Here is a 6,742-nt window from a genome sequence, read left to right as displayed (position 1 = left end):
AATGCCTTTAAAATCTCGGGGCGCCTGGGCGGCTTAGTCGGTTAAGCGTCCGACTTTCGCTTAGGTCATGATCTCGCAGTTCGTGGGTTCGAGCCCCACGTCGGGCTTTGTGCTGACTGCCAGCTCAGAGCCTGGAGCCTGTTTCAGAGTCCGTGACTCGCTCTCTCTCTGACCCTCCCCTGCTCACGCTGTCTCTCTCTCTCTCCCAGAAATAAATAAAACATTAAAAAATAAAATAAAATAAAATAAATAAAATAAAATAAAATCTCTAGTGATATACCTTCTTCGTTCTTGGTATTCATACTTTGTCTTCTCTCTTTGTTTATTGGTAAGTTTATCAGTCAGTAATCTTACCAAATAATCAATTTTTTGTGGTTAATTTTTCTACTGCTTACTGCTTTTTAAAAAATTTATTGATTTAGGATTTGAAATTTCTGACCTTTCTTCTGCTTGCTTCGGTTTTAATTCTTCTTTTTATGTCTTCCTTAATTAGAAACATTATTTATTTAAAATCTTTCTACTTTTGTATTCACCTAAAGCCCTGACCTTCCCTCTAAGCCACTGTTTTAGCTGTAGTCTACAAAATTTTCATGTTGCATTTTCATAATTATTTAGTTTGATATAATTTCTAATTTTGCTTATTATTTCTTCTTTGGTCATGGATGATTTAGAATGTGTGTGTGTGTGTGTGCGCGCGCATGCACATTTGTATGTTTTGGCTGTCCAAAAAGCATGTTAATTATTCCAACAGAACTTTTTTCCTCCCCTTTCTAATTATCTTTATGATTATGTCAATGAAAAAGTCTCAAGTAAGTCCCAGTGGGTTTTTAACACCTCTCATCTCTCTAATACTTTCTTTTTTATTTGTATTTTATTTTTAAAAATTGAGGTATAATTGACACATAAGTTTTAGTTTTGAGTATACAGTGTAATGATTTGATATATGTAGACATTTCAGAATGATTAGTTAGCATCCATCACAACACAGTTACCAGTTTGTAGTGAGAACTTTTAAGATCTACTTTCTTAGCAACTTTCTTTTTTTTTTTTAACTTTTTTTTTTAAAGTTTGTTTATGTTTGAGAGCGAGAACAAGTGGTGGAGGGGCGGAGAGGGAGAGAGAGAAAATCCCAAGCAGATTCTGCACAGTCAGTATGGAGTTGGATGCGGGGCTTGAACACAGGAACCAGGAGATCATGACCTGGGCCAAAGTCAGATGCTTCACCAACTGAGCCACCCAGGTGCCCCGCAACTTTCAAATGTGTAATTCAGTATTGCTAACCATAGTCACAACGCTATACATCACATCCCCATAACTTACTTATCTTGTAATTGGAAGTTTATGCCTTTTAACCACAGTTACTGATCTCCCTTGCTCCCACCCTCTAGGTCTGGCAACCACCAACGTCTTCTCTGTATCTGTGCATTCGGGGTTTGGTTTGGTTTTTTAGATTCCATATATAAATGATCATACAGTATTTGTTTTTCTCCCTTTGACTTATTTACCCTCAAGCTCAATCCATGTTGTCACAAATGACAAGATTTTCTTCTTTTATGGCCAAATAGTATTCCATTATGTATGTGTACCGCATTTTCTTTATTCATTCATCTATCAGCAGATACTTTGTTTCCATGTGTCCGCTATTGTGAATAATGCTGCCATGAACATGAAAATGCAAATATGTTTTGATATAAAAGATATAAATGATAGTGATTTTGTTTTCTTCAGCTGCATACCTAGAAGTGGAATTGTTGGACCACATGGTAGTTCTGTTTTTTGAGGCCACTTCATACTGTTTTCCATAATGGCTGCACCAGTTTCGTTCCCACCAACAGCATGCAGGGTCCCCTTTTCCTCACGTCTTCTTCAGTACTCCAGTACTCTAGTACCACTTGTTATTTCTTGTTCTTTTGGGCTTTTTTAGAAATAGCCATTCTAACAGGTGTGCGGTAATATCTCACTGGGTTTTGATTTGTATTTCTCTGATACTATAAGTGCGTTTTAAAATTTTTAAATATTGAGGAACCTTCTAGACCTTTTCCTTGCTATGGATTCCACTGTGGTCATGGAACACATCTTTTAAGATTTTAACATACTGAAATTTGTTAAAATTTGTACTATTACACAATGTGTAACTTGGCAAATATTCCACTTAATACTTGAAAGCCATCTGTATTCTGTAGTTCAGTGTCATTTTGCTGGGTAAATTTCAATTAGATCAAGATGGTTGATAGTATTGTTTAGATCTTTTATACTCTTACTGATTTTTTTTTGTCTAATTGTTTTATCAGTTATTGTAAAAGGGCTGTTTAAATGTTCAGCTTTGATTATGGATTTATTTCTTTTCTTAACTCAGAGAAGTTTTGCTTCATATTATTAGTTCCTACATATTCATTTATGGTTCTTGCATATACTTGAGGCTGTGATTCATGTAACTATGAAATGTACCTCTTCATACTGGTAAATTTTGTTTTATATTAATATAACCGCTTGTGGTGGCTGAAAAATGTCCCCCACTCCCACCTCCAAAGATGTCTATGTCCTAATCCCTGGAACCTGTGACTAGATTTCCTTGCACAGCAAAAGAAACATTGTAGATATGATTAACTTGAGAATTTTATAAAGGAGAGATTATGGTGGATTATCCAGGTAGGTCCAGTATAATCACAGTGAGGCAGAGAGTCAACGTTAGAAAAAGATGTGATGATGGAAACAGAGGTGGGGTGATGCACTTTGAAATGGAGGAAGAGGCTACAGGCCAAGGGATTCAGGCAGCCTGTAGTAGCAGGCAGAATCAAGGAAACAAATTCTTCTCTGAAGCCTCTAGAAGTAAAGCAGTCTTCTGACACCTTCATTTTATTTATTTATTTAAAAAATTTTTTAATTTATTTTTGAGAGAGAGAGTCAGAGTATGATGGGGGAGGGGCAGAGAGGGAGACACAGAATCGGAAGCAGGTTCCAAGCTCTGAGCCATCAGCACAGAGCCCGACACGGGGCTTGAACTCGTGAACCATGAGCTCATGACTTGAGCTGAAATCGGATGCTTACCTGACTGAGCCACCCAGGTGCCCCTGACACCTTCATTTTAAACATGTGACACCCAGAACTGTGAAAAAATAAATGTACATACTCTCAAGCCACTGTGTTTGTGGCATTTGTTATAGTAACAATAAGAAACGAATACACCTCTTCAGGTTTCTTTTGTTTACTGTTTACATGTACCTTCTCCCAAACTTTCCTCCACCCTGTTTGTGTCATCGTGTCTAAAGTGCATGTTTATACATGCAACATATAGTTGTGTGGGGGTTTTTTGCTTTATTTCCTCCTTGTGTCACAATCTCTGCCATTTGTTTGATGTGTTAATCCATTTATGATGAATTCACTTACTGATGTGGTTGGCTTTACGTCTGTCATTTTCTATTTGTGGACAGTCTGTCATACATGTTTTATTTTCCTTTGTTTCTGCTTTCCTTTAAAGAAATTAAGGGGGAAAAAAGAACACCATCTTTTATATGTACCTGTATATTTACTGATTCTGTTCTTCAGTCTCATGGGTCTGAGTTTTCATCTCGTGACATTTTTTCTAAGCATGAAGAGCTTCGTTTAGCATTTCTCGTGGCGCTGGGCTGCTCACGACAATTCTGTTTTCTTTATATGAAAGTGTTTTTGGGGGGCGCCTGGGTGGCTGAGTGGGTTAAGTGTCCAGCCCTTAATTTCTACTCAGGCTGTGATCTTGCCATTCCTGGAATTGAGCCCCAAGTCGACCTGCTTGAGATTCTTTCCTTCCTTTTCTCTCTGCCCATCCCCTGCTAGTGTGCGCACTCTCTCTCAAAATAAATAAATTTAAAAATAAATTGAATTTGGGGCGCCTGGGTGGCTTAGTCGGTTAAGCGTCCGACTTTCGCTTAGGTCATGATCTCACGGTTTGTGGGTTCGGGCCCCGCGTCGGGCTCTGTGCTGACTACCAGCTCAGAGCCTGGAGCCTGTTTCGGAGTCTGTGTATCCCTCTCTCTCTGACCCTCCCCTGCTCATGCTGTCTCTCTCTCTCTCCTAGAAATAAATAAAAATATTAAAAAAAATAAAAATAAAAATAAAAATAGAAATAAAAATAAATTGAATTAAAAAAAAGTGTTTTTCCCTTCTTTATTTTTGATGGATGTGTTTGCTAGATATAGAATTCTGGTTTGGTAGTAGTATTCACCTCATAACCCCGATTTATTGAGATGTAATTGACATATAACATTGTGTAAATTTAAGTTGTCAAATGTGATGATTTGACATATATGTATATTGTAAAATGATTCCCACAATAAGTTTAGTTACTATATCCAACACCTAAGTTATTTTTTTTCTTTTTTGGTGGTAAGAATGTTTAATATTTACTCATAGCAGATTTCAAGTATACAGTCCAGCATTGTTAACTGTAATCACTGTGTGGTACATTACATCCCCAGAACTCATTCATCTTATAACTGGAAGTTTATACCTTTTGACCAACATCTCATTTCTCCCACCCCTAAGCCCCTGGCAGCCACCATTCTACTCTCTGTTTCTATGAGTTTGGGGTTTTTTAAAGATTCTACATATAAATGAGATTGGGGCACCTGGATGGCTCAGTCCATTAAGTGTCTGACTTTGGCTCAGGTCATCGTCTCACAGTTCATGAGTTCAAGCCCCGCATCAGGCTCTGAGCCTGGAGCCTCCTACAGATTCTGTGTCTCCCTCTGTCTCTGCCCCTTCCCTGCTCATACCCTGTCTCTCTCTGTCTCTCAAAAATAAATAAACGTTAAAAATACATATAAATGAGATCATATAACATTTGTTTTTCTCTGACTTATTTCCCTTGGCATTATGCCCTCGAGGTCCATCCATATTGTCACAAATAGCAGGATTTCCTTCATTTATATGGCTTAATAATATTCCACTGTATCTATATACCACAATTTCTTTGTGCACTCATTCATTGAGGGGACCTAGGTTGTTTCTATGTCTTGACTATTGTGAATAATGCTTCAGTGAACAACGGGGTACAGATACCTCTTTGACATTGTGATTTAATTTCCTTCAGCTGCATACCCAGAAATGGAATTGCTAGATCATATAGTAGTTCTCTTGTTAATATTTTGAGGAACCTCCATATTTTCCATTGTGGCTGTGCCAATGGTATTACTATTTTTCCTTTAAAAAAAATGGCAGGGGTCCTGGGTGGCTCCGTCGGTTTAGTGTCCAACTTCGGCTCAGGTCATGATCTCACGGTTTGTGAGCTTGAGTCCTGCGTTGGGCTTTGCTTTGATGGTGCGGAGCCTGCTTCAGATTCTCTGTCTCCCTTTCTCTCTACCCCTCCCCCACGCATGTGTGCACCATGCACACACTCTCAAAGATAAATAAACATTAAAAAATATTAAAAATTGCATTCCACTGTCTTTCTCCTTCTTGGTTTCTGATGAGAATTCAGCTATCATTCATGTCATTGTTCCTTTTAATATGTTGGTTTTTTCTATCTGCTTGCACTATTTTCTTTTTATCTGGTTTTCAGCAGTTTTATTATGATGTCCATAGGTATGACTTTCCTTATGTTTATCCTGATTGGGGTTTATTGAATTTCTCATATCTGGACATTTTGCACTAAATTTGGGAAGTATTTGATCATCGATTCTTCAAGTTCTTTTTCTGCTTCACTATTTTCTCCTGTATTTCTGGGGCTTCACGTATAAGCATTGATATTGTCCTACAGCTCACTGAGGCTCTGTTTATGTTCTTTTTTTCTGCTCAGAAAGAGGAAATATGATAAACAGTAAAACCTTGGATTGTGAGTGACTTGTTCTGTATGTTTTCTGTAAGATAAGCAAACATTTCTAATAATTTTTAACTTGATAATTGCTTGGTAAACGAGCAATGTCTGCAAAATGAGTAGTACATGAGGCTGGATGTCATATGATCACCACTGAGCATCGGTTTTTCTCTGTCTCTCTCTTGCTGAGGGATTGTGGGTGATCATCTCCCAAGCTTGGATGCTCGGTCTCAGGCCGAGGCATTCGGCAGAAAGCAGTGATTTTTCAGAACGTTGGGAGGTACCCACAACTGGCACTAGTGTATTTTTGTCACTGCAAAGCACCTGTGGACAGTCCTTTGCTTTTCCATACAAGAGTAAGCTTAGGAATGCTTTGCTTCATTCTAGGTCATTGGATGGGTCCCTTGTTAAAGTTGCATGAAAAGAAAAAGATTCCATCTAGCCAATAGATAGCAGTGATTCCATTAGTGACAGTGAAAGTTGTCCTACACAATAATCCTCCTCTCTCATCTCCGTCACACCATCCACGAAGATTTTCAAAGGTAAGTTCAGGTTAATGTGTTTATTTTTCTTTATATTTTATATTTTATTTGTTATTTTGTATTCTATTACAGTATTGTAATCATTTGTATATGAATATTTTTCTGGTTGTGGAATGAAATCATCTGAGTTTCCATTATTTCTTATGGGGAAATTCTCTTTGATATACAAGTGCTTTGGATTACAAGCGTGTTTCTGGAACGAATTATCCTCGCAAACCAAAGTTTTTACATATATATACACACACATATGTATATAAATCGTTCAGCCTTAAAAAAAGGAATCTGCCATTTTCAACAACTTAGACGAAACTAGAGGACATTATCTATGTGAAATAAGCCAGACCAGAAATTTCTCATGATCTCAGTATGTGGAATCTACAAAAAAAAAAAAAAAAAAAAAAAAAGACAA

The 6,742-nt window shown here is 37.5% G+C and overlaps 1 protein-coding gene across 2 annotated transcripts in view; it reads left to right on the top strand.

Moving 5' to 3' along the window:
* The first annotated feature begins 6,226 nt into the window (after positions 1 to 6,226).
* Positions 6,227 to 6,742, top strand: part of KLRG1 (killer cell lectin like receptor G1) — a 25,197-nt gene continuing 24,681 nt past the window's right edge. Inside the window, exon 1 of one of the 2 annotated variants that reach the window (XR_013333929.1) lies at positions 6,227 to 6,333. The gene's annotated coding sequence lies outside the window, so the exon portion shown is untranslated. The remainder of the gene's footprint in view (positions 6,334 to 6,742) is intronic. The other variant, XM_077759038.1, reaches the window with a different exon arrangement.

The sequence above is a fragment of the Crocuta crocuta genome, unplaced genomic scaffold (assembly GCF_008692635.1).
Source record: "Crocuta crocuta isolate KB4526 unplaced genomic scaffold, BGI_CrCroc_1.0 scaffold72, whole genome shotgun sequence".
In the NCBI taxonomy this organism is placed as follows: Eukaryota; Metazoa; Chordata; class Mammalia; order Carnivora; family Hyaenidae; genus Crocuta; species Crocuta crocuta.
This window is presented reverse-complemented; position numbering and strand designations above follow the sequence as displayed.